General features: G+C 42.5%; 1 protein-coding gene across 1 annotated transcript in view; it reads right to left on the bottom strand.

Annotated features, from left to right (window-relative positions):
• Window positions 1–2,157, bottom strand: part of IL12RB2 (interleukin 12 receptor subunit beta 2) — a gene marked incomplete in the record, with an annotated part of 83,927 nt that extends 81,770 nt beyond the window's left edge. The window contains 1 exon segment of the mRNA XM_073593778.1: window positions 1,966–2,157.
• Between the last annotated feature and the right edge of the window lie 14,369 nt (window positions 2,158–16,526).

Here is a 16,526-nt window from a genome sequence, read left to right on the forward strand (position 1 = left end):
GGATGTTATAGTGAGCTCTATGTTCCAGTCTCATAGAAATGGATGAGTAGTGTTGCATGGAGGATGTTATAGTGAGCTCTATGTTCCATTTTCATGGAAATGGGTGAGTAGCATTGCATGGAGGATGTTATAGTGAGCTCTATGTTCCAGTCTCATAGAAATGGATGAGTAGTGTTGCATGGAGGATGTTATAGCAAGCTCTATGTTCCAGTCTCATGGAAATGGATGAGTAGTGTTGCATGGAGGATGTTATAGTGAGCTCTATGTTCCAGTCTCATAGAAATGGATGAGTAGTGTTGCATGGAGGATGTTATAGCGAGCTCTATTTTCCAGTCTCATGTAAATGGATGTGTAGTGTTGCATGGAGGATGTTATAGCGAGCTCTATTTTCCAGTCTCATGTAAATGGATGTGTAGTGTTGCATGGAGGATGTTACAGTGAGCACTGTGTTCCAATCCCATAGAAATGGATGAGTAGTGTTGCATGGAGGATGTTATAGTAAGCTCTATTTTCCAATCTCGTGGAAATGGATGAGTAGTGTTGCATGGAGGATGTTATAGCGAGCTCTTTGTTCCAGCCTCGAAGGAATGGATGAGTGGTGCTGCGTGGAAGTTGTTTTATTATGTGTGAGGCGAGATCTGTGTTCCAGCCATGTAAAAATAGACCAGTGGTGTTGCACGGAGGCTGTTATAGTGTGCGAGATCTGTGTTCCAGCCATGTAGGAATGGACAGGTGGTGTTGCATGGAGGCTGTTATAGTGTGTGGGATCTGTGTTCCAGCCATGTAAAAATAGACCAGTGGTGTTGCACGGAGGCTGTTATAGTGTGCGAGATCTGTGTTCCAGCCATGTAGGAATGGACAGGTGGTGTTGCATGGAGGCTGTTATAGTGTGTGGGATCTGTGTTCCAGCCATGTAAAAATAGACCAGTGGTGTTGCACGGAGGCTGTTATAGTGTGTGGGATCTGTGTTCCAGCCATGTAGGAATGGACGGGTGGTGTTGCATGAAAAGCTATCATGCTGATCCCACAGCTTCAGTATTTAGTATATTCGGTAGCAGTGGCCCAAAGCAAGAATACCCCCCAACTTTCTGAGAAGAGAAAGAGGTACAAAGTATAAAGTATGTAGGTGAAGGACACACCCTGCGATGCGATGAACCGTAAATAATAAATATATAAAATAAAAATAGACCAGTGGTGTTGCACGGAGGCTGTTATAGTGTGTGGGATCTGTGTTCCAGCCATGTAGGAATGGACGGGTGGTGTTGCATGAAAAGCTATCATGCTGATCCCACAGCTTCAGTATTTAGTATATTCGGTAGCAGTGGCCCAAAGCAAGAATACCCCCCAACTTTCTGAGAAGAGAAAGAGGTACAAAGTATAAAGTATGTAGGTGAAGGACACACCCTGCGATGCGATGAACCGTAAATAATAAATGCGCAACTAATGATTGGTTGAACCCATGAATAATTTTTTTTCACCACTACATTTTCTTTATATCGGCATTTCAGATGAACAAATTCAATCATTCAGTGGTTGGATTTATGGTATACAATATAACACTTCTAGTAAATAAATAGTACATTTCCTTCTAGAGGTCCATACATCAGACCAAAACAGGGGACAAATGAGGAGTAAAGAGGGACAGTCCTTTCAAAACAGGGACAGTTGGGAGCTATGAAAGCAATTTTGCTGATCAATCTTCCGTCAGATTATTCGGATCTCAGTGCTAGCTCCAGTGACTATCTAAAAGTATTGAAGCCAAACACAGCCAAGCAGCCAGCATTTTCAAACCAGCAATGGCAAATGCTTGTATTTTGCTATGTTTTTTTTTTCGTTGCATCCTGCGATTTTGATTACTTTTAATTGTTACTCACCAGGGCATTGGTCTGACAATTACACATGGTGTGTAAAGTACCTACCTGACATCATACTAAGCCAAAAGGAGCAACGAGTTACAGAACTTACCTGCAGATCCTGCTGCTGTAGGGAGAAGGTCATTGTTTCTCCAGCTTTCTGCATCAGGCGTGCATTTCGTATAAACAGTGTGCATCACTTGTCTTCACACATCAGTCATCCTTCCAACCCAAGGACATGTACTATCCCTTCTACAACTCTGCGCTTGCAGCCTTCTTTGTGGTGCCGTCTCACAGCGAAGCTGAATATCAGCCCAGAAACCACAGACCAAACTCCGCCCCTTGAGTACACAATCCTGCGATTCACACAGTCATTTCGGGCTGATAGCTGCAATTTGTGGTCATGCCTCTGACAACAGCATGGTGCTGGAGCTTCTCATAGCAGTCACCATATCAGGAGTCAAGGTCATTTATTCAGGATTTCGGCATTTCCTCCTGGAGAGGATTTGTGGTGGTGTTGGGTGGGGGATGCTCATGTAAGCCTGTCCCTGAGGCTGCATTCACACCTGAATATAGCGTCCTTGAGCGTTTTTCTGGCTTTTTTTTGTGCGATGTTGGTGCATTTTTATGCATGCGTTTTTGAGCTTTGGCGTTTTTTTTTATTATCCAATAGAGAAAACTATCATCTGTTGCAGTGATCTCCAAACTGTGGCCCGGGGGGTGCCAGATGTGGCCCTTTGCTTGCTTTTATCCGGCCCTTGGGGTAATATTTCATCTTCTGACACCAACAATGGGGCATAATTCCCACCACTGACACTAACAAAGGGGCACAATTCCTCCCAATGACACCAACGATGGGGTAGAGTACCTCCCAATGACACCAACGTGTAGTGATATAGTATAGTGGGTAGATAATTAATTAGTAGTTATTATAATCTTCCGCAGCAACCCAGTTCTTCCAGAGAGATGCGCTTTATTGGCTTCCAACACAGAACAAAGTCTTGCAACAGATGACAAAACCCAACAGAGTAAACGAATACTAGCCTTCAGATCCCCATGTTTCCTAGACCTGTGCCTTCATAATCACAGAGAGAGTGAATAGACTGAACGCCATGTTATATCCCCTATACACTGAATGGCTGAGCAATTTGATTGACCGTTTCCATTTAGGTCTTTGATCTGCTTCTGTCTTTCAGAGTGACAGACAATGACCCCCTAGCCGTAAACAGCTGTAGTCATAAACTGCCCTAATTTGCATTCTTGCATATTAACATCAACATAGCCCAGAGTCACTATCTGTCCCCTTCGATATGTGGAGTAAATTTTGTTTGGCCACTTCCCCTTTGATCAACAAGTCCCCTTTGATATGTGTAGTTAGATTAACAGATACCAACGTGGCCTATTTCACTCACCCCTTCCTGGCCTGGTCAATCTTGTACTGTATGTGTACATATATATAATAATAATATAAAATCCGACATAAATCTGCCAACATATTACAACACAGTGATGGGGCAGAGTTCCTCCCAATGACACCAACGATGGGGCACAGTTCCTCCCAGTGACACCAACGATGGGGCACAGTTCCTCCCAGTGACACCAACGATTTGGCACAGTTCTTCCCAGTGACACCAACAATGGGGCACAGTTCCTCCCAGTGACACCAACAATGGGGCACAGTTCCTCCCAGTGACACCAACAAAGGGGCACAGTTTCTCCCAATGACACCAACAATGAGGCACAGTTCCTCCCAGTGACACCAACAATGGGGCACAGTTCCTCCCAGTGACACCAACGATTGGGCATGATTCTTCCCACCCAATGATACAAAGGATCGGGCACAATTCCTCTCACTGACACCAAAGATGGGGCACTGTTTACTCCTACTGATGCCGGGACATTTTCTACTTCCAAACAGTCCGGTCCCCCCTGAAGTCTGAAGGGCAGTAAATTGGCCCTTTCCTTAGAAAGTTTGGAGACCCCTGATCTGTTGCATCATTTGTTGCTAGGTATTTCAGCTTTTTTTTAGCTTTTCCCTTAGCTTTTATTTCTTTTTTAATTATTATTCATTTATTATTATTTTGTTTCATTAGGATAAGGGGCTAGAGTTAAAGCGGAAGTAAACCCATCCATAAAACAGTTACCTTTCCGGCACTTGCCGGAAAAGTAACACTCCCATTGGTTGTGTTCTCAACCAAACTGTCAAACCATCCAATGGGAGGTGTCATAACGGATCACATGTCCAGCATCATGGCAGTTGTAGATTAAACAGAGGCCAAGATGGCGGCTTCCTTGGCTGAAAACGATAGGAGGGTTTACTTCCACTTTAAGGTTAGCTTAGGGTTAGGATTAGGAGTTGAGGTTAGGATTAGGGGTTAGCGTGTCACGTACCTTGGTTGAAGGCTGAGTTGACAAGAAGGCTTCCCTTACGGCTCTGGTCTGAGCACCCCTGAATGTGGTGACAAAGGTACAAGGCTCGAAGAAGCATGAGTTCCAGTAGCTTGATAGCAGATGACTGCCAGTCAGGGACGTAGTCAAGGTGAGCCGGGGACATACACGGTAAGACAACAGGGTGGTCGGGAGGCGCCTACATGTCAGTGCACACTGGATATTAGCCTGAGCTCATCTGTGTACTGATACACGTATAGGAACGAGCAATAGCTGCAGAAGAATTAGCATTAGCTGTAAGAGAATTCGTATTAGCTAAACTAGCTTCCTGACATAAAATTATTTGCTATTTTGGTTTGTAAGGGTGTTAATACTACCACTACTACTACTAATAATACTACTACGAATAATAATAATAGTAACAATAATAAATAAATGTAAAGTAAACACACAAATAAATACAAATAATCATAAATAAATAATAAATAAATTCACTAAATGAACACAAAGCAATAGTAAATAAATAATTAACCCCTAACCTTAAAGTGGGGTTCCACCCAAAAAAACAAAAATACCTGAAAAATTCTAAAAAACAAAACAAAAAAAATTTGGATTTTTTTTTTTTTTTTTACTTACCTCTAAATGCCTGTTGCTAGGGGGTCCCTCGTAGTCTGCCTCTTCCTTTGCCTGGGCTGGTGACATCACATCCCCCTCGGCACAGGAAGGGCTCAGCTCTGCTCCCTCCCTCCTGTCAATCATCTGGGACCCATTACAGGTCCCAGGTGATTGAGCGGCCAATCACGGCGCGCGGCACCGCTCACGCATGCGCAGTGGATGCCAGGCTGTGAAGCCACAGCCCGGCGCCCACAGTTGATATGCCGGCACCGACGAGCAGAGGGGGGGGGGGACAAGCGGGGCTTCGATCCCCCGCATCGCTGGACCCAGGGACTGGTAAGTTTTTATTTATTTTTTTTTTTTAATGGACCCCCTGGGTGGAACTCCTCTTTAACCCATAACCCTTAAAAAAATAAAATAAAATATTAATAATAATAAATAACTAAACACCCTAACCCAGGGGTAGGCAACCAGTAGCCCTCCAGCTGTTGTGGAACTACATTTCCCATGAGGCATTGCAAGGCTGGCAGTTACAATTATTCCCAGAGGCATGATGGGACTTGTAGTTCTGCAACAGCAGGAGGACCCCATGTTGCCTACCCCTGCCCTAACACAAAATAAATAAATAAATTACTATTTTTTTTTTTTTGGGTGTGGGCTTTTATTTAATTATTATTATTTATAATATTTTATTTAATATGTTTTAAGGTTGAGGGTAAATTATAATTTAGGATGATTTTTAGTTCTTTGTGAATTTAGTTTACATTTATTTATTCATATATTATTGCTATTTTATGTTTTACAACTTCTAATTTGAGCAGAAAATCCCGCACAAACGCGCAACAAAATCTGATTCGAGCTACAAAAAAAAAAAAAGCTGCAGAACTTTTTTAAGCTCCAGGCATTGGATTGGGGATGTGAACCATCTCCATGGAGAAGAATAGATTTTTTTCTCCTCCAGCATTTTGGAGCTTCAAGTTGAAAGATACAAAACACTGAGGTGTGAATGGGGTCTAAAGCTGAACTCTAATATAAAAATATAAATATATAAAAAGTACAGTAAAACCTTGGGTTGCGAGGCATAATTCGTTCCAGAAACATGCTTGTAATCCAAAGCACTTGCATATCAAAGCAAATTTCCCCATAAGAAATAATGAAAACTCAAATGATACATTCCACAACCATTTATTCATAAGTCCTTCAGTTTATAGTCCATATAAAAAGATTATAGCAATGTGATCAGGTTGTGCAACCTTAAAATGTCCATCCACAAATGGAAGCCTCCACAAGGGGATTAGAAGCAAAATACAGCAGGAGCTCCAGAGTATAAAAGAGAAGAGAGGAGCCTCTAAGTGTAGCAATATGGTTACATTTAATGAAGGTACAACATTTAGCAACTCCCCGGATGCCGGCATACTTAGATGTGCCTCTTTTAATCATCAACCATGTGAGTTGCTAAATGTTGTATCTTCATTAAGTGCCGGTTCACACTGATGCGAGTTCATGACGAATTTGATGCGTCAAAAACATTCTAAATTCGCATGTCATCCATAAAGTCATTGTTTTCAATGACCGTCGTTCACATACATGCGTTGCGATTCCCCTACGAATGCGATGCGATAAAAAAAAGGGTCTTGTGCGAGTTTACTGCGTTGCGTTGCAAATTTAGCCTCCATAGACATCAATGTAAATCGTTCTGGAATCGCATTGTTGGTTCAGATATGTGCGAATTCCACCACACTACTCTCCACAAAAACCAGGAAATACACAGGAAGTTAACACCTTTTTTCTTTTTCCATTATGATTCCATTGGCTAGAACATCAATCGCAGCTATGACCAACTCCTGAAATTTGCGGTAAAATCGCGTTAAAATCGCGGTAAATTCGCGGTAAAATCGCACCTCACACAGGACAAAAAAACAGAACAAATTCGCAGCGCAGCAGTGTGAACCGACACTGAATGTAACCATATTGCTACAAGTAATATTTTGTAGAAAATCTTCAATCTTCATGTATATCTGATTGTATAGTGTTGCTGGTATATGTGATATTTATGAACTCTAGTAACCAGTACAATGTGAGGGTACAATTTTATACATTAATATCACGCGAAATACCTGAATATGAATAGGTGTTTTACCCCTCTAGCTACTATAATTACTTATGCATCCAGGTAAAACACATGATATATGGATATACAGTTGTGCTCGTAAGTTTACATACCCTGGCAGAATTTATGATTTCTTGGCCATTTTTCAGAGAATATGAATGATAACACAAAAAAACTTTTCTTTCACTCATGGTTAGTGTTTGGCTGAAGCCGTTTATTATCAATCAACTGTGTTTACTCTTTTTAAATCATAATGACAACAGAAACTACCCAAATGACCCTGATCAAAAGTTTACATACCCTGGTGATTTTGGCCTGATAACATGCACACAAGTTGACACAAAGGGGTTTGAATGGCTATTAAAGGTAACCAGCCTCACCTGTGATCTGTTTTCTTGTAATTAGTGTGTGTGTGTATATAAAAGGTCAATGAGTTTCTGGACTCCTGACAGACCCTTGCATCTTCCATCCAGTGCTGCACTGACATTTCTGGATTCTGAGTCATGGGGAAAGCAAAAGAATTGTCAAAGGATCTGCGGGAAAAGGTAGTTGAACTGTATAAAACAGGAAAGACCTTAATCCTACAGAAAATTTAAGAAGGGAGCTGGAACTTCGAGTTGCCAAGTGACAGCCAAGAAACCTTAAGGATGTAGAGAAGATCTGCAGAGAAGAGTGGACCAAAATCCCTCCTGAGATGTGTGAAAACCTGGTCACTAACTACAAGAACTGTCTGACCTCTGTGCTTGCCAACAAAAGCTTCTCCACCAAGTACTAAGTCATGTTGCTTGGGGATCAAATACTTATTTTACACACTGAACTGCAATTCAATTTATAACATTTGTATCATGTGTTTTTTTTTTTCTGTATTTTTGGTTGATATTCTGTCTCTATCATTTAAAATACACCTATAATAAAAATTATAGACCCTTCATTTTTATGTAAGTGGGCAAACTTACAAAATCTACAGGGGATCAAATAATTATTTTCCCCACTGTATATATATATATATATAATTTTCCTCCTTTTTTTGTGTGTTTCCTTTCTGTCCTCCATAGAGGTAAAAAATCTGTTTTGTTTCTGCTTGTACTATTATATGATATGTGATATGTTTATGTACACTTACGCTACATTTTGTCTACTCCTGGTTCCATGTGTGGCATTGTCGTTGCATGGATATACACAAGAGGTCCACAAGGTCCTGAAGAAGCAGACTTTTCAGCGAAATGCGTAGACCATAATACAGCGACCATTGTGCACCACAAGCTAGGCTGGTTGTTGATTGTGAAAAAAAATCCAGTAATGTAATAATGGTTTTATTATGTTGTTATTGTTTTTAGTATTTTTACCAAAAAAATTGGTTGATAATTTAACCACTAAGGAAAGATGGCTATAGGCTCCAATTGCCGGGAGGGCGTCCCTGGACACCCTCCTGTTTACTTCCGCGATGCGTGCTACCGTGGGCACGCATCGGGGAAGTTCTCTGTTGGACGTGTCCCTTGGACACAGCAAATTACAGATTGTGCTAAATGGGCAATCACAGCGGCCATTTAGCACTCGATCTGAGTGTCCAATGAGAGATGATCTCATATGTAAACATCATCACCGGCTCTCCCTCCTCACACAGAGACAGCATGTGAGGAGGGAGAGCTAACAGCTGCAGTGTCAGTGTAAGAAAAAAAAAATGGGAAAACAAAGTGCCCACAGTACCAGTCAGTGCCATCCGTCCCCAGTGCCATCCGTCCCCAGTGCCACCTGTCAGTGCCATCTGTCATCAGTGCCACATATTAGTGCCATCTGTCATCAGTGGCACATATTAGTGCAATCTGTCATCAGTATCACGTGTCATCAGTGCCACGTATCAGTGCCATCTGTCATCAGTGGCACATATTAGTGCAATCTGTCATCAGTATCACGTGTCATCAGTGCCACGTATCAGTGCCATCTGTCATCAGTGCCACATATTAGTGCCATCTGTCATCAGTGCCACATCAGTGTCACGTGTCATCAGTGCCACATATTAGTGCCACCTGTCATCAGTGCCACATCAGTGTCATGTGTCATCAGTGCCACATATTAGTGCCATCTGTCATCAGTGTCACGTGTCATCAGTGCCACGTATCAGTGCCTCCTGTCAGTGTCACTTGCCATCTGTTATCAGTGTCACGTGTCATCAGTGCCACGTATCAGTGCCATCTGTCATCAGTGTCACATGTCATCAGTGCCACGTATTAGTGCCATCTGTCATCAGTGCCACGTATTAGTGCCATCTGTCATCCGTGCCACTTATTAGTGCTACCTGTCATCAGTGCCACGTATTAGTGCCACCTGTCATCAGTGCCATGTGTCATCAGTGTCACGTATTAGTGCCATCTGTCATCAGTGTCACGTGTCATCAGTGCCACGTATTAGTGGCATCTGTCATCAGTGCCACATCAGTGTCACGTGTCATCAGTGCCACGTATCAGTGCCATCTGTCATCAGTGCCACTTATCAGTGTCACGTGTCATTGTCCTGGTGCTCCAGGGCCTTCAAAAGTGTAATAGGTAGTCAACAAGTTAGATGTGTAATTTATGCTCCTAGAACACCTGATGGTGCTCCCTGCATGTTGGGCCTCTCTATGTGGCCAGGCTGTGAAAAAGTCCCACACATGTGGTATCGTAATACTCAGGAGGAGCAGCAGAATGTATTTTAGGGTGTCATTTGTGGTATACACATGCCATGTGAGAGAAATTGCAAAGAATTGTGGGGAAAAATTACAACATCAAAAACCTCACCATGCATCTTACTAAATACCTTGGAATGTCTACTTTCAAAAAAGGGGTTATTTGGGGGGTAATTGTATTTTCCTGGCTTGTTCGGGTCGCAAGAAAGGAGATAGGCCACCAGTACATCAGGTGTGATCAATTTTTTATGATTGGCACCACAGCTTGTAGACTCTCTAACTTTCACAAAGACCAAATAATATCCACTAATTTGGGTTATTTTTACCAAAAATATGTAGCGGTATAAATTGTGGCCAAAATTTATGAAGAAATATTAATAATTTGCAAAATTTTATCACAGAAACTAAGAAAAATTTTCGGTCTTTTTTCTTTTATAGCGCAAAAAATAAAAAACCCAGAGGTGATCAAATACCACCAAAAGAAAGCTCTATTTGTGTGAAAAAAGGACAAAAAAATGATTTGGGTACAGTGTTACATGACTGAGTAATTGTCATTCAAAGTGTGAGAGCGCTGAAAGCTGAAAATTGGTCTGGGCAGGAGGGGGGTTTAAGTGCCCAGTTGTCAAGTGGTTAAAATTAGTTTGTTCTACTATTAATAAGTTCCACAACTATGGTCTTTAGGTCTTTTGGAATATTGTAAGGGGATGATGCCTCCTTTGGTAAATTGATATGAGGATCACCAGACATATTTTTTTTTCTGCACGGACACTATCACATATGAAAATTTGACATGCAGGAGTGGGTGCACGGATCCAAATGCAGACACTGTACACGCTCCTGCCCGCATCTTAACATTTGACATGTGGGCAGGAGCTGGTGCACAGTGTCTGCGATTGTGTTTGTGCACCTGCTGTGTCTCCATCCACTTCTATTGGCTGCCAGGTTGCCTGCATGCAGCTCAGAAGTGGATTTACACGCAGCAGACAGTGGCGGGTCTGATCATCTGTCTGAATGAGCCCTTAGCAACAAAAAAAAAGTGACTGAACCAAAGACACCCACGTGAAAGGACCCCGAAGAACTATAGCTTCCCTTTAAAAAATAGGAACTTGTGCACACAGTGGGATGTTTTGACACAAAAAAAGGTTCACTTCACTAATGGCTCTTTCACACAGGTGTTGAATTCTGCAGCAGCCTTAAAGTGATATTAAAGGCAATTTTTCTTTTTTTTTTTAAATAACAAAAATGTTATACTTACCTCTTCTGTGCTGTGGTTTTGCACAGAGCAGCCCCGATCCTCCTCTTCTCGGATCCCCCGCCAGTGCTCCTGGCCCCTCCCTCATGCCAAGTTGCCCCCACAGCAAGCAGCTTGCTATGGGGGCACTCGAGCAGACTCGCTCCTGAGCATCTGCTCTGCATGTCCATTCACACATGGAGCTTGGCCCCGCCCTCTCTCCTCATTCGCTCACTGATTGTCTCAGCCAATGAGGAGGGAGAGGCTCAGGTAAGTACGTTATTTATCAGTGTATAACACGCACGGGCGTATAACATGCACACCAATTTAAGAGGTAGTTTCAGGGGAGAAAAAACATTTTTTTTTTTAATAAACCACTTTGAAGCAAAATAATGGTCAGTGAGCATCAATGCAGCCTGATTAGTGTACATCTGCAGCCTTAATGCAGCCTAATCTGTGCGCATCTGCAGCTTTAGTGCAGCTTGATCTGTGCCCACCTGCAGCTTCAGTGCAGCTTGATCTGTGCCCATCTACAGCTTCAGTGCAGCTTGATCTGTGCCCACCTGCAGCTTCAGTGCAGCTTGATCTGTGCCCATCTGCAGCTTGATCTGTGCCCATCTGCAGCCTAATCTGTGCGCATCTGCAGCTTCAGTGCAGCCTGATCTGTGCCCATCTGCAGCTTCAGTGCAGCTTGATCTGTGCCCATCTGCAGCTTGATCTGTGCCCATCTGCAGCCTGATCTGTGCCCATCTGCAGCCTAATCTGTGCGCATCTGCAGCTTTAGTGCAGCCTGATCTGTGTCCATCTGCAGCTTCAGTGCAGCTTGATCTGTGCCCATCTGCAGCCTGATCTGTGCCCATCTGCAGCCTGATCTGTGCCCATCTGCAGCCTGATCTGCGCCCATCTTCAGCCTGACCTGCTCCCATCTTCAGCCTGATCTGCAGCCTGATCTGCGCCCATCTGCAGCCTGATCTGCGCCCATCTTCAGCCTGATCTGCGCCCATTTGCAGCCTGCTCTCCGGCCATCTTCAGCCTGATCTGCGCCCATCTGCAGCCTGATCTGCGCCCATCTTCAGCCTGATCTGCGCCCATCTGCAGCCTGATCTGCGCCCATCTGCAGCCTGATCTGCGCCCATCTGCAGCCTGATCTGCGCCCATCTCCCCCATCAATGCAGCTCACCATCTCTCATCTCTCGCAGGAAATCACCGAGCCGTCATCTCCTGTTTACTCGGCTCTCAGTCGGCAGTCACACACACAGTCCCGCCTCCGCCATCGGCATTGGACCAGCTCCTGTGATAGACCGAACACTGGCCTAATGCCGGTGGCGGAGGCAGGACTGTGTGTGTGTGATGTGCGAGCCGAACATGATGATGTGCGAGCCGAATTCTCGATCCCCTCCGAGGTACGCTGTCGGCGTATAACACGCACCCGCGATTTTCCTCCTATTTTCAGGGGGAAAAAGTGCGTGTTATACGCCGATAAATACTTTTATCGGTGGCGGGAGAGGTGCCCCCCTCCCGCTGCGTTTCGGTCGTCTCTGCCGCCTACGGGAGCTGTCGGTAGTGTCGGAGACGATCCGATCCTATCCCCTTAGAGGCACTAAGACGAGTGAGGGAATGATGGCCCCCACTCGACTCAATGGTGTTGGATGACGGAAGCAACGTCAAATGTCACTTCCACCCAACGGCCTTAAAGGGACATTTTTTTTTTTTGCATTTAAGTGTAAATGTGAGATCTGAGGTCTTTTTGACCCCCAGACCTCACAATAAAGAGGACCTGTCATGCTTTTTTTTCTATTACAAGGGATGTTTACATTCCTTGTAATAGGAATAAAAGTGATCCATTTTTTTTTTAAAGGGACAGTGTCAAAATAAAAAATAAAAAGTAAAATAAATAATAAAAAAAAAATTTAAAGTGCCCGTCCCGCCGTGCTCGCGCGCAGAAGCAAACGCATATGTGAATTGCTCCCGCATATGTAAATGGTGTTCAAACCACACATGTGAGGTATCGCCGCGATCGTTACAGCGAGAGCAATAATTCTAGCAAAAGACTTCCTCGGTAACTCAAAACTGGTAACCTGCAGAAATGTTTAAACGCCACCTATGGAGATTTTTAAATGTCAAAGTTTGTCGCCATTCCACCAGCGAGCGCAATTTTGAAGTATGACATGTTGGGTATCAATTTACTTGGTGTAACATTATCCTTCACAATATAAAAAAAAAATTGGGCTAACTTTACTATTTTCTTATTTTTTAATTCAAAAAAGTTAATTTGTTCCAAAAAAATTGTGTTTGTAAGACCGCTGTGCAAATAGGGTCGGACAAAAAGCATTGCAATGACCGCCATTTTATTCTCTAGGTTGTCTGAAAAAAAAAATATATATATATATATATATATATATATATATATATATATATTTTTTTTTTTTTTTTCTTTTTTTATTCTTTTTTTTTTTGTGGGTTTTCTAGCAAAAAAAAAATGATTTTAACTTGTAAACAACAAGTTTGAAAAATAGGCCCGGTCCTTAGGCGGTTAAATGCACTGTAAATGCCATAGGTGGGTTTAGAGTGTATTTACGGTGCGCTTGTGGTGTGTTTCAGTAGAAGAGATGCAGATGAACTCTGCAGGCGGTGGTGACTTTGCCTCATCGCAGTGCAAGGAAAGCTAACACTGCACTTACATAAATGTATGTAAACCGTAACAATTAACTTCCTAATTTGCTCCCTTTTGGTCTGATCGATAAACAATTGAAAGTATTTTGTTATATATTTTCAATAAGTGCAAAAAAATACCTAAACAAGAAAGTTGTGTGCACAGCTCACAAGCCCAGAAAGCCAGAAGCTAGACAGGGACTCATACTATGCACAAAACAATCAAACAATCCCAAAACATTTTTTACATTTTGGATAGGGTAAGGGAGCGTCATAACCCCTGTAAGGTTTATTTCTGCCATATTCATCCCATTGGGGAGATTTACCTTCACTTCCCGTCCCATAGCCGAAACAGCAAGTGATAGGAAATCCCTGCAAATTAAGGGAATTTCTTGGAGTCCCTCATCACCAGAACTAGTGTCCCCATTTGCATATTTTACCTCTATTACTTTTCTGGGGACAACCCAAAATTGTGGATTTCCTTTTTATTCACTTTTAATGATAATGGTAAACAGGACAAATAGAGAGGGTGAATCTCCCTAACGGGGACACAGACAGCAATAAAAACCTAATAGATGTTTTAATCCCTCTTCACTCTGTCAAAAAAAAAAAAAGTTTTGCTTTTAGTTATACTTTAACCACCTCAATACAGGGCACTTACACCCCCTTCCTGCCCAGACCAATTTTCAGCTTTCAGCGCTCTCACACATTGAATGACAATTGCTCAGTCATGCAACACTGTACCCATATGAAATTTGCGTCCTTTTTTTCACACAAATAGAGCTTTCTTTTGGTATTTAATCACTAGTGGGTTTAATTTTTTGTGCTACAAATAAAAAAAGACCGTACATTTTGTGAAAAAAATGCCTTTTTCTTTGTTTCTTTCATAAAATTTTGCAAATTAGTAATTTTTCTTCATAAATTTTGGCCAAAGTTTATACTGCTACATATCTTTGGTAAAAATAACCCAAATTCGTGTATACTATTTGGTCTTTGTGAAAGTTATAGAGATCTACAAACTATGGTGCCAATCACTGAAAATTGATCACATCTGATCAGGCCTTCAGTACATCAGGTGAATCTCATTTCTTGAGACAAGTCAGGAAAGTACAAATATCCCCCAAATGACCCCTTTTTAGAAAGTAGACATTCCAAGGTATTAAGTAAGTAGCATGGTGAGTTTTTTTAAGTTGTAATTTTTTCCCACAATTCTTTGCAAAATGAAGATTTTTTTTTTTACAAAATTGTCATATTATCAGGTTATTTCTCACACACAGCATATGCATACAACAAATTACACCCCAAAATACATTCTGCTACTCTTCCTAAGTATGGCAATACCACATGTGTGAGACTTTAACACAGCCTGGCCACATACAGAGGCCCAACATTGAAGTAGCACCACGTTCTACGAGCATAAATGACACATCTCATTTCTCAACCACCTATTACACTTTTGAAGGCCCTGGAGCACCAGGACAATGGAATTGCCCACAAAATGACCCCATTTTGGAAAGCAAACAGCCCAACGTATAATCTATGAGGCACAATGAGTCTTTTGAACGGTTCATTTTTTTCCAGTAGTTTTTGGAAAATGTGTAAAAAAAATAAAAACGCATTTTTTTAAAACAAAGTTTTCAATTTATAAGATATTTCTAACACATAGCATGTATATAGCAAAAATGACACCCCAAAATATGTTCTGCTACTCTTCCTGAGTATGGCAATACCACATGTGTGAGACTTTTACACAGCCTGGCCACATACCGAGGCCCAACATTGAAGTAGTACCTTCAGGCGTTCTAGGAGCATAAATTACACATCTCATTTCATTCCTACCTAACACACTTCTGAAGGCCCTGGAGCACCAGGACAATGGAATTACCCACAAAATGACCCCATTTTGGAAAGCAAACACCCCAACGTATATTCTATGAGGCATGGGCTACAGATAGGTACTTGGGTACTCTGATGGGCTGCAGATAGGTACTTGGGTACTCTGATGGGCAGGAGACAGGTACTCTGGTAACTTGATGAGCTGCAGACAGGTACTCAGTTACTCTGATGGGCTGGTGACAGGTACTCGGGAACTCTGATGGGCTGGTGACAGGTAATCAGGTACTCTGATGGTCTGGTGACAAGTACTCGGGTACTCTGATGGGCTGGTATTTGGGCACTCTGAAGGGCGGTGACAGGTACTCAGGTACTCGGTACTCATATGAACTGTGACAGGTACTCAGGTACTCAGATGGACTGTGACAGGTACTTGGGTACTCAGATGAACTGAGACAGGTACTCAGGTACTCGGGTACTCAGATGAACTGTGACAGGTATTCGGGTACTCAGATGAACTGTGACAGGTACTCTGGACTGCAAGAAAAAAGGGAATTTTGGGACTTTATATGAAGCAAATGAGTAGTGGAGGAAAATTGATATAAAATATTTATTCATATTGATATCACAACATACAATCATTTTCATTTCATGTATATACATCTGAGACGTGCAAAAACAAAGCAAATTTGTACAGCATAACAGCGCATGATCAAGATAATAGATGTATAGGTAAATACGCAAAGGGGAGATGGTATGAGCATGTGCCAAAGGCATTCAGGTATTCATATGGACTGTGACAGGTACTCAGGTACCCTGGTACTCAGATGGACTGTGACAGGTACTCAGGTGAACTGTGACAGGTACTTTGATGGCTGGTGACAGATCCTCTTTATTGGGGGGGGAGCAATCAGTGTGTGTACGCTGTAAGCGATAACAAGATGTTACCGCAGTCTCCTTCTCACACACGATCGGTGTGTGAGGAGGAGAACCAGGTAACATCTCGTTACCACTCTATGTTTACATTTAGTGATCGGCTGTGAAAGGATCACAGCCGATCACGTGGTAAACAGCTGCCGGCCAATGGCTATTTACTAGCGTCGGTGATGGTTCCCGGGAACACGCCACCAGCGCCGTGCATGCGCCGTGCAAAGTGGGGCGGTACCATCTGTAATCGGCCGT

The sequence above is a fragment of the Aquarana catesbeiana genome, linkage group LG07 (assembly GCF_042186555.1).
Source record: "Aquarana catesbeiana isolate 2022-GZ linkage group LG07, ASM4218655v1, whole genome shotgun sequence".
NCBI classification, from domain to species: Eukaryota; Metazoa; Chordata; class Amphibia; order Anura; family Ranidae; genus Aquarana; species Aquarana catesbeiana.